This window comes from Ranitomeya imitator, unplaced genomic scaffold (assembly GCF_032444005.1).
Source record: "Ranitomeya imitator isolate aRanImi1 unplaced genomic scaffold, aRanImi1.pri SCAFFOLD_795, whole genome shotgun sequence".
In the NCBI taxonomy this organism is placed as follows: Eukaryota; Metazoa; Chordata; class Amphibia; order Anura; family Dendrobatidae; genus Ranitomeya; species Ranitomeya imitator.
In genome coordinates, this window is record NW_027193548.1 from 10,001 (window position 1) to 22,500 (window position 12,500).

The following is a 12,500-nucleotide window of genomic DNA, read 5'->3' on the forward strand; positions in this document are numbered from 1 at the left end:
CGCTCTGGGGCGTCCGCTTGGTCTCTCTCTCTCTCTCTCTCTCTCTCGCTCTCTCCCTCTCGCGCTCCCTTCCGAGCCGCCTCGGAGGACGTCGGACGAGCGGGGAAGGCGACGGCGTTCGGCCGGGCACACCACGCGGTGAGAACCCACTCCGCCTGCCTCCCCACGCGTCTGTCGTCCCCCCACTATCGTAGGGGCTCGGGAAAAGACTGGAGAACGCGGAGCTCGGCGGTGGCGTGGAAGCGCCACCCACCGCCGCCGCTCTCGCCGATGCCCACCGCGGAGGCCGCCCATCGGACGCTGGGTGGGGGTCGGCACGGGCCTCCGCGGGCGAGCTGCGCATCTGGAAGTCAAAGGGCCGCCCTCGGAGAAGATCGTTGTGCTACCCCGCGCGGGGAGCGATTCGGACGACGGGCCCCCACGCCGAGGTGGGTGGGCGCCCCGCCATTCGCCCGCGCGGGTCGTCGGACCCCTGCCGTACCACAGTTCGGGTCAAACTCCCCCTCTGCACGGCAGCCACCGTCCTGCGAACGGGAGGCGACTGCCGGCGTGCACGCCCAAGGATGCGTGCCTGAATCCCGGGGGGGTAAAAGAGGAAGGAGACCGCCCGCCTTAGACCGACGCGGGCTCCAAAGCCCGGGCCGAGCGAGCGGCACCACCTCCCCACCCGGGAGCGCTGAGCCAAATCGATCGGAGGAAGAGCCGGTGGGGGGCATGGGTGAGAAACCCCACCCGCTGCCATCCTTCCCCTCGGGGAGACGGGGAAGAAACATGCCCGATAGTCCTGGAGGTACCTCTCCGACACGCTACGGGCGCCCTCGAGACGGAATCCGGGTCACAGTGCGATTCTCTCATAGGTCTCCCCGGTGGCGTGGAAGCGGGAGACATCCGACGCAGAGAAACGCCAAGCCTGCTCTGAGGGGACCGAGTCAGGGGGTGCAATCCGCCCTCCTGGAGCCCTCCTCGGGACGAAGACTCCAGATCTGCCTCCCTTCTGACATCCGTCACCCTCGGAGAACCAGAACACGCTTGGGGAGGGTCCGTTCAGGCTCAGGCGACCCGGGAAACGCGTCTCTGACTTGGGGCAGACGACCGGCAAGAGTCCCCCTGGAGCCGCGGAAGCCTGGTGTCGACGCGAGGGCGGACTTCCATGCAAACAGGGGGGTACTCGCCAAACCGCCTACCCGACTTGAGGAACCACGAAAACATCGGAAATCAGTCGGGCCCGAGAGGTACCCCTCTCTCCTATATCCTGCAGCTGGTGTGCAAAAGTGGGTATTTGCATGGCGAAACACCGACCCCCACTTTAAGGGAGCGAAGCCGAAAAGTGTCCGACTTCCTGGAGCTGTGCGGCGGATCCGGCGGCCAGAAATTCCTCATTCCGGTTCTATTTTTTTTTTTTTCGATTTTGCGAAATTTGGCGGCCAGGCGGCGTAGCTGGGGCCTGGACTAGCCCGAAACACCTGGAGCCGGCGAGCGGAACGAATTTCCCAACGTTCTGCGGCTCCCGGAAGCCAAAAACGCATCGCCGAAAAATTTCAAAGTCCCAAGGACTCGTTCTTGAAAATCGATCCGGGGGCCATGGAAGTGTCCTCGGTACAGCTTCAGAGCTTTCCCCCCGCCTGGAAGTCTGAAAGTTCTATGTTTGTTCTAAGTGGAAAATCGCGTTTTTTTCAGTGTTCCACCCATCAGACCCAAACTTTGCCCACGCTTAGGTCTCTGTCTCGGGGTGCTTTACAACATATTGACGCCCCTTTAGGGTGGAAGTAGGGGAAAGGGGTCATTTTTTTCACAAAATCGGAAATTTCTCAAAATATTTCTAAGTGTCAAGGACACTTTTGGAAAATCTTCCCCAGGCTCCTGGAAGCCTCCTCGGTACGCCTCCTGCGGTTTCTCCCTGCCTGGAAGTCTGACACTTGTCTGAAATTTTTAGAGTATGAAAATGCGGTTTTTCACCCAAAATTCGACTTTGCGCCCATGACCCGCAAACTTCACCCACAGTTAGGTCACTGCCTTGGGGTACCTCACATCATATTGACGCCCCCCTGGCGTGGAAGTAGGGGAAACGTGTCAATTTTCACAAAATCGTGATTTTCTGAAAATATTTCTAAGTGTCAAGGACACTTTTGGAAAATCTTCCCCAGGCTCCTGGAAGCCTCCTCGGTACGCCTCCTGCGGTTTCTCCCTGCCTGGAAGTCTGACACTTGTCTGAAATTTTTAGAGTATGAAAACGCGGTTTTTCACCCAAAATTCGACTTTGCGCCCGTGACTCGCAAACTTCACCCACAGTTAGGTCACTGCCTTGGGGTACCTCACATCATATTGACTCCCCCCTGGCGTGGAAGTAGGGGAAACGTGTCACTTTTCACAAAATCGTGATTTTCTGAAAATATTTCTAAGTGTCAAGGACTCTTTTGGATAATCTTCCCCAGGCTCCTGGAAGCCTCCTCGGTACGCCTCCTGCGGTTTCTCCCTGCCTGGAAGTCTGACACTTGTCTGAAATTTTTAGAGTATGAAAATGCGGTTTTTCACCCAAAATTCGACTTTGCGCCCATGACCCGCAAACTTCACCCACAGTTAGGTCACTGCCTTGGGGTACCTCACATCATATTGACGCCCCCCTGGCGTGGAAGTAGGGGAAACGTGTCAATTTTCACAAAATCGTGATTTTCTCAAAATATTTCTAAGTGTCAAGGACACTTTTGGAAAATCTTCCCCAGGCTCCTGGAAGCCTCCTCGGTACGCCTCCTGCGGTTTCCCCCTGCCTGGAAGTCTGACACTTGTCTGAAATTTTTAGAGTATGAAAATGCGGTTTTTCACCCAAAATTCGACTTTGCGCCCATGACTCGCAAACTTCACCCACATTTAGGCGACTGTCCTGGGGTACCTCACAACATATTGACGCCCCCCCTGGCGTGGAAGTAGGGGAAACGTGTCAATTTTCACAAAATCGTGATTTTCTGAAAATATTTCTAAGTGTCAAGGACACTTTTGGAAAATCTTCCCCAGGCTCCTGGAAGCCTCCTCGGTACGCCTCCTGCGGTTTCTCCCTGCCTGGAAGTCTGACACTTGTCTGAAATTTTTAGAGTATGAAAATGCGGTTTTTCACCCAAAATTCGACTTTGCGCCCATGACTCGCAAACTTCACCCACATTTAGGCGACTGTCCTGGGGTACCTCACAACATATTGACGCCCCCCTGGCGTGGAAGTAGGGGAAACGTGACAATTTTCACAAAATCGTGATTTTCTGAAAATATTTCTAAGTGTCAAGGACTCTTTTGGATAATCTTCCCCAGGCTCCTGGAAGCCTCCTCGGTACGCCTCCTGCGGTTTCTCCCTGCCTGGAAGTCTGACACTTGTCTGAAATTTTTAGAGTATGAAAACGCGGTTTTTCACCCAAAATTCGACTTTGCGCCCGTGACTCGCAAACTTCACCCACATTTAGGCGACTGTCCTGGGGTACCTCACAACATATTGACGCCCCCCTGGCGTGGAAGTAGGGGAAACGTGACAATTTTCACAAAATCGTGATTTTCTGAAAATATTTCTAAGTGTCAAGGACTCTTTTGGATAATCTTCCCCAGGCTCCTGGAAGCCTCCTCGGTACGCCTCCTGCGGTTTCTCCCTGCCTGGAAGTCTGACACCTGTCTGAAATTTTTAGAGTATGAAAATGCGGTTTTTCACCCAAAATTCGACTTTGCGCCCATGACCCGCAAACTTCACCCACAGTTAGGTCACTGCCTTGGGGTACCTCACATCATATTGACGCCCCCTGGCGTGGAAGTAGGGGAAACGTGACAATTTTCACAAAATCGTGATTTTCTGAAAATATTTCTAAGTGTCAAGGACACTTTTGGATAATCTTCCCCAGGCTCCTGGAAGCCTCCTCGGTACGCCTCCTGCGGTTTCCCCCTGCCTGGAAGTCTGACACTTGTCTGAAATTTTTAGAGTATGAAAATGCGGTTTTTCACCCAAAATTCGACTTTGCGCCCGTGACTCGCAAACTTCACCCACATTTAGGCGACTGTCCTGGGGTACCTCACAACATATTGACGCCCCCCCTGGCGTGGAAGTAGGGGAAACGTGTCAATTTTCACAAAATCGTGATTTTTTCAAAATATTTCTAAGTGTCAAGGACACTTTTGGATAATCTTCCCCAGGCTCCTGGAAGCCTCCTCGGTACGCCTCCTGCGGTTTCTCCCTGCCTGGAAGTCTGACACTTGTCTGAAATTTTTAGAGTATGAAAATGCGGTTTTTCACCCAAAATTCGACTTTGCGCCCATGACCCGCAAACTTCACCCACAGTTAGGTCACTGCCTTGGGGTACCTCACATCATATTGACGCCCCCCTGGCGTGGAAGTAGGGGAAACGTGTCAATTTTCACAAAATCGTGATTTTCTCAAAATATTTCTAAGTGTCAAGGACACTTTTGGAAAATCTTCCCCAGGCTCCTGGAAGCCTCCTCGGTACGCCTCCGGCGGTTTCTCCCTGCCTGGAAGTCTGACACTTGTCTGAAATTTTTAGAGTATGAAAATGCGGTTTTTCACCCAAAATTCGACTTTGCGCCCGTGACTCGCAAACTTCACCCACATTTGGGCGACTGTCCTGGGGTACCTCACAACATATTGACGCCCCCCTGGCGTGGAAGTAGGGGAAACGTGTCAATTTTCACAAAATCGTGATTTTCTCAAAATATTTCTAAGTGTCAAGGACACTTTTGGAAAATCTTCCCCAGGCTCCTGGAAGCCTCCTCGGTACGCCTCCTGCGGTTTCTCCCTGCCTGGAAGTCTGACACTTGTCTGAAATTTTTAGAGTATGAAAATGCGGTTTTTCACCCAAAATTCGACTTTGCGCCCATGACTCGCAAACTTCACCCACAGTTAGGTCACTGCCTTGGGGTACCTCACATCATATTGACGCCCCCCTGGCGTGGAAGTAGGGGAAACGTGTCAATTTTCACAAAATCGTGATTTTCTCAAAATATTTCTAAGTGTCAAGGACACTTTTGGAAAATCTTCCCCAGGCTCCTGGAAGCCTCCTCGGTACGCCTCCTGCGGTTTCCCCCTGCCTGGAAGTCTGACACTTGTCTGAAATTTTTAGAGTATGAAAATGCGGTTTTTCACCCAAAATTCGACTTTGCGCCCATGACTCGCAAACTTCACCCACATTTAGGCGACTGTCCTGGGGTACCTCACAACATATTGACGCCCCCCCTGGCGTGGAAGTAGGGGAAACGTGTCAATTTTCACAAAATCGTGATTTTCTGAAAATATTTCTAAGTGTCAAGGACACTTTTGGATAATCTTCCCCAGGCTCCTGGAAGCCTCCTCGGTACGCCTCCTGCGGTTTCTCCCTGCCTGGAAGTCTGACACTTGTCTGAAATTTTTAGAGTATGAAAATGCGGTTTTTCACCCAAAATTCGACTTTGCGCCCATGACCCGCAAACTTCACCCACAGTTAGGTCACTGCCTTGGGGTACCTCACATCATATTGACGCCCCCCTGGCGTGGAAGTAGGGGAAACGTGTCAATTTTCACAAAATCGTGATTTTCTCAAAATATTTCTAAGTGTCAAGGACACTTTTGGAAAATCTTCCCCAGGCTCCTGGAAGCCTCCTCGGTACGCCTCCGGCGGTTTCTCCCTGCCTGGAAGTCTGACACTTGTCTGAAATTTTTAGAGTATGAAAATGCGGTTTTTCACCCAAAATTCGACTTTGCGCCCGTGACTCGCAAACTTCACCCACATTTGGGCGACTGTCCTGGGGTACCTCACAACATATTGACGCCCCCCTGGCGTGGAAGTAGGGGAAACGTGTCAATTTTCACAAAATCGTGATTTTCTCAAAATATTTCTAAGTGTCAAGGACACTTTTGGAAAATCTTCCCCAGGCTCCTGGAAGCCTCCTCGGTACGCCTCCTGCGGTTTCTCCCTGCCTGGAAGTCTGACACTTGTCTGAAATTTTTAGAGTATGAAAATGCGGTTTTTCACCCAAAATTCGACTTTGCGCCCATGACTCGCAAACTTCACCCACAGTTAGGTCACTGCCTTGGGGTACCTCACATCATATTGACGCCCCCCTGGCGTGGAAGTAGGGGAAACGTGTCAATTTTCACAAAATCGTGATTTTCTCAAAATATTTCTAAGTGTCAAGGACACTTTTGGAAAATCTTCCCCAGGCTCCTGGAAGCCTCCTCGGTACGCCTCCTGCGGTTTCCCCCTGCCTGGAAGTCTGACACTTGTCTGAAATTTTTAGAGTATGAAAATGCGGTTTTTCACCCAAAATTCGACTTTGCGCCCATGACTCGCAAACTTCACCCACATTTAGGCGACTGTCCTGGGGTACCTCACAACATATTGACGCCCCCCCTGGCGTGGAAGTAGGGGAAACGTGTCAATTTTCACAAAATCGTGATTTTCTGAAAATATTTCTAAGTGTCAAGGACACTTTTGGAAAATCTTCCCCAGGCTCCTGGAAGCCTCCTCGGTACGCCTCCTGCGGTTTCTCCCTGCCTGGAAGTCTGACACTTGTCTGAAATTTTTAGAGTATGAAAATGCGGTTTTTCACCCAAAATTCGACTTTGCGCCCATGACTCGCAAACTTCACCCACAGTTAGGTCACTGCCTTGGGGTACCTCACATCATATTGACGCCCCCCTGGCGTGGAAGTAGGGGAAACGTGTCAATTTTCACAAAATCGTGATTTTCTCAAAATATTTCTAAGTGTCAAGGACACTTTTGGAAAATCTTCCCCAGGCTCCTGGAAGCCTCCTCGGTACGCCTCCTGCGGTTTCCCCCTGCCTGGAAGTCTGACACTTGTCTGAAATTTTTAGAGTATGAAAATGCGGTTTTTCACCCAAAATTCGACTTTGCGCCCATGACTCGCAAACTTCACCCACATTTAGGCGACTGTCCTGGGGTACCTCACAACATATTGACGCCCCCCCTGGCGTGGAAGTAGGGGAAACGTGTCAATTTTCACAAAATCGTGATTTTCTGAAAATATTTCTAAGTGTCAAGGACACTTTTGGAAAATCTTCCCCAGGCTCCTGGAAGCCTCCTCGGTACGCCTCCTGCGGTTTCTCCCTGCCTGGAAGTCTGACACTTGTCTGAAATTTTTAGAGTATGAAAATGCGGTTTTTCACCCAAAATTCGACTTTGCGCCCATGACTCGCAAACTTCACCCACATTTAGGCGACTGTCCTGGGGTACCTCACAACATATTGACGCCCCCCTGGCGTGGAAGTAGGGGAAACGTGACAATTTTCACAAAATCGTGATTTTCTGAAAATATTTCTAAGTGTCAAGGACTCTTTTGGATAATCTTCCCCAGGCTCCTGGAAGCCTCCTCGGTACGCCTCCTGCGGTTTCTCCCTGCCTGGAAGTCTGACACTTGTCTGAAATTTTTAGAGTATGAAAACGCGGTTTTTCACCCAAAATTCGACTTTGCGCCCGTGACTCGCAAACTTCACCCACAGTTAGGTCACTGCCTTGGGGTACCTCACATCATATTGACTCCCCCCTGGCGTGGAAGTAGGGGAAACGTGTCACTTTTCACAAAATCGTGATTTTCTCAAAATATTTCTAAGTGTCAAGGACTCTTTTGGATAATCTTCCCCAGGCTCCTGGAAGCCTCCTCGGTACGCCTCCTGCGGTTTCTCCCTGCCTGGAAGTCTGACACTTGTCTGAAATTTTTAGAGTATGAAAATGCGGTTTTTCACCCAAAATTCGACTTTGCGCCCATGACTCGCAAACTTCACCCACATTTAGGCGACTGTCCTGGGGTGCCTCACAACATATTGACGCCCCCCCTGGCGTGGAAGTAGGGGAAACGTGTCAATTTTCACAAAATCGTGATTTTCTGAAAATATTTCTAAGTGTCAAGGACACTTTTGGAAAATCTTCCCCAGGCTCCTGGAAGCCTCCTCGGTACGCCTCCTGCGGTTTCTCCCTGCCTGGAAGTCTGACACTTGTCTGAAATTTTTAGAGTATGAAAATGCGGTTTTTCACCCAAAATTCGACTTTGCGCCCATGACTCGCAAACTTCACCCACAGTTAGGTCACTGCCTTGGGGTACCTCACATCATATTGACGCCCCCCTGGCGTGGAAGTAGGGGAAACGTGTCAATTTTCACAAAATCGTGATTTTCTCAAAATATTTCTAAGTGTCAAGGACACTTTTGGAAAATCTTCCCCAGGCTCCTGGAAGCCTCCTCGGTACGCCTCCTGCGGTTTCTCCCTGCCTGGAAGTCTGACACTTGTCTGAAATTTTTAGAGTATGAAAATGCGGTTTTTCACCCAAAATTCGACTTTGCGCCCATGACCCGCAAACTTCACCCACAGTTAGGTCACTGCCTTGGGGTACCTCACATCATATTGACGCCCCCCTGGCGTGGAAGTAGGGGAAACGTGACAATTTTCACAAAATCGTGATTTTCTGAAAATATTTCTAAGTGTCAAGGACACTTTTGGATAATCTTCCCCAGGCTCCTGGAAGCCTCCTCGGTACGCCTCCTGCGGTTTCCCCCTGCCTGGAAGTCTGACACTTGTCTGAAATTTTTAGAGTATGAAAACGCGGTTTTTCACCCAAAATTCGACTTTGCGCCCGTGACTCGCAAACTTCACCCACATTTAGGCGACTGTCCTGGGGTACCTCACAACATATTGACGCCCCCCCTGGCGTGGAAGTAGGGGAAACGTGTCAATTTTCACAAAATCGTGATTTTTTCAAAATATTTCTAAGTGTCAAGGACACTTTTGGATAATCTTCCCCAGGCTCCTGGAAGCCTCCTCGGTACGCCTCCTGCGGTTTCTCCCTGCCTGGAAGTCTGACACTTGTCTGAAATTTTTAGAGTATGAAAATGCGGTTTTTCACCCAAAATTCGACTTTGCGCCCATGACCCGCAAACTTCACCCACAGTTAGGTCACTGCCTTGGGGTACCTCACATCATATTGACGCCCCCCTGGCGTGGAAGTAGGGGAAACGTGTCAATTTTCACAAAATCGTGATTTTCTCAAAATATTTCTAAGTGTCAAGGACACTTTTGGAAAATCTTCCCCAGGCTCCTGGAAGCCTCCTCGGTACGCCTCCGGCGGTTTCTCCCTGCCTGGAAGTCTGACACTTGTCTGAAATTTTTAGAGTATGAAAATGCGGTTTTTCACCCAAAATTCGACTTTGCGCCCGTGACTCGCAAACTTCACCCACATTTGGGCGACTGTCCTGGGGTACCTCACAACATATTGACGCCCCCCTGGCGTGGAAGTAGGGGAAACGTGTCAATTTTCACAAAATCGTGATTTTCTCAAAATATTTCTAAGTGTCAAGGACACTTTTGGAAAATCTTCCCCAGGCTCCTGGAAGCCTCCTCGGTACGCCTCCTGCGGTTTCTCCCTGCCTGGAAGTCTGACACTTGTCTGAAATTTTTAGAGTATGAAAATGCGGTTTTTCACCCAAAATTCGACTTTGCGCCCATGACTCGCAAACTTCACCCACAGTTAGGTCACTGCCTTGGGGTACCTCACATCATATTGACGCCCCCCTGGCGTGGAAGTAGGGGAAACGTGTCAATTTTCACAAAATCGTGATTTTCTGAAAATATTTCTAAGTGTCAAGGACACTTTTGGAAAATCTTCCCCAGGCTCCTGGAAGCCTCCTCGGTACGCCTCCTGCGGTTTCCCCCTGCCTGGAAGTCTGACACTTGTCTGAAATTTTTAGCGCATGAAAACGCGGTTTTTCACCCAAAATTCGACTTTGCGCCCATGACTCGCAAACTTCACCCACATTTAGGCGACTGTCCTGGGGTACCTCACAACATATTGACGCCCCCCTGGCGTGGAAGTAGGGGAAACGTGTCAATTTTCACAAAATCGTGATTTTCTGAAAATATTTCTAAGTGTCAAGGACACTTTTGGAAAATCTTCCCCAGGCTCCTGGAAGCCTCCTCGGTACGCCTCCGGCGGTTTCTCCCTGCCTGGAAGTCTGACACTTGTCTGAAATTTTTAGAGTATGAAAATGCGGTTTTTCACCCAAAATTCGACTTTGCGCCCATGACTCGCAAACTTCACCCACATTTGGGCGACTGTCCTGGGGTACCTCACAACATATTGACGCCCCCCTGGCGTGGAAGTAGGGGAAACGTGTCACTTTTCACAAAATCGTGATTTTCTCAAAATATTTCTAAGTGTCAAGGACACTTTTGGAAAATCTTCCCCAGGCTCCTGGAAGCCTCCTCGGTACGCCTCCTGCGGTTTCTCCCTGCCTGGAAGTCTGACACTTGTCTGAAATTTTTAGAGTATGAAAATGCGGTTTTTCACCCAAAATTCGACTTTGCGCCCATGACCCGCAAACTTCACCCACAGTTAGGTCACTGCCTTGGGGTACCTCACATCATATTGACGCCCCCCTGGCGTGGAAGTAGGGGAAACGTGACAATTTTCACAAAATCGTGATTTTCTGAAAATATTTCTAAGTGTCAAGGACACTTTTGGAAAATCTTCCCCAGGCTCCTGGAAGCCTCCTCGGTACGCCTCCTGCGGTTTCCCCCTGCCTGGAAGTCTGACACTTGTCTGAAATTTTTAGAGTATGAAAATGCGGTTTTTCACCCAAAATTCGACTTTGCGCCCATGACTCGCAAACTTCACCCACATTTAGGCGACTGTCCTGGGGTACCTCACAACATATTGACGCCCCCCCTGGCGTGGAAGTAGGGGAAACGTGTCAATTTTCACAAAATCGTGATTTTCTGAAAATATTTCTAAGTGTCAAGGACACTTTTGGAAAATCTTCCCCAGGCTCCTGGAAGCCTCCTCGGTACGCCTCCTGCGGTTTCTCCCTGCCTGGAAGTCTGACACTTGTCTGAAATTTTTAGAGTATGAAAATGCGGTTTTTCACCCAAAATTCGACTTTGCGCCCATGACTCGCAAACTTCACCCACATTTAGGCGACTGTCCTGGGGTACCTCACAACATATTGACGCCCCCCTGGCGTGGAAGTAGGGGAAACGTGACAATTTTCACAAAATCGTGATTTTCTGAAAATATTTCTAAGTGTCAAGGACTCTTTTGGATAATCTTCCCCAGGCTCCTGGAAGCCTCCTCGGTACGCCTCCTGCGGTTTCTCCCTGCCTGGAAGTCTGACACTTGTCTGAAATTTTTAGAGTATGAAAACGCGGTTTTTCACCCAAAATTCGACTTTGCGCCCGTGACTCGCAAACTTCACCCACATTTAGGCGACTGTCCTGGGGTACCTCACAACATATTGACGCCCCCCTGGCGTGGAAGTAGGGGAAACGTGACAATTTTCACAAAATCGTGATTTTCTGAAAATATTTCTAAGTGTCAAGGACTCTTTTGGATAATCTTCCCCAGGCTCCTGGAAGCCTCCTCGGTACGCCTCCTGCGGTTTCTCCCTGCCTGGAAGTCTGACACCTGTCTGAAATTTTTAGAGTATGAAAATGCGGTTTTTCACCCAAAATTCGACTTTGCGCCCATGACCCGCAAACTTCACCCACAGTTAGGTCACTGCCTTGGGGTACCTCACATCATATTGACGCCCCCTGGCGTGGAAGTAGGGGAAACGTGACAATTTTCACAAAATCGTGATTTTCTGAAAATATTTCTAAGTGTCAAGGACACTTTTGGATAATCTTCCCCAGGCTCCTGGAAGCCTCCTCGGTACGCCTCCTGCGGTTTCCCCCTGCCTGGAAGTCTGACACTTGTCTGAAATTTTTAGAGTATGAAAATGCGGTTTTTCACCCAAAATTCGACTTTGCGCCCATGACTCGCAAACTTCACCCACATTTAGGCGACTGTCCTGGGGTACCTCACAACATATTGACGCCCCCCCTGGCGTGGAAGTAGGGGAAACGTGTCAATTTTCACAAAATCGTGATTTTCTGAAAATATTTCTAAGTGTCAAGGACACTTTTGGAAAATCTTCCCCAGGCTCCTGGAAGCCTCCTCGGTACGCCTCCTGCGGTTTCTCCCTGCCTGGAAGTCTGACACTTGTCTGAAATTTTTAGAGTATGAAAATGCGGTTTTTCACCCAAAATTCGACTTTGCGCCCATGACTCGCAAACTTCACCCACATTTAGGCGACTGTCCTGGGGTACCTCACAACATATTGACGCCCCCCTGGCGTGGAAGTAGGGGAAACGTGACAATTTTCACAAAATCGTGATTTTCTGAAAATATTTCTAAGTGTCAAGGACTCTTTTGGATAATCTTCCCCAGGCTCCTGGAAGCCTCCTCGGTACGCCTCCTGCGGTTTCTCCCTGCCTGGAAGTCTGACACTTGTCTGAAATTTTTAGAGTATGAAAACGCGGTTTTTCACCCAAAATTCGACTTTGCGCCCGTGACTCGCAAACTTCACCCACATTTAGGCGACTGTCCTGGGGTACCTCACAACATATTGACGCCCCCCTGGCGTGGAAGTAGGGGAAACGTGTCAATTTTCACAAAATCGTGATTTTCTCAAAATATTTCTAAGTGTCAAGGACACT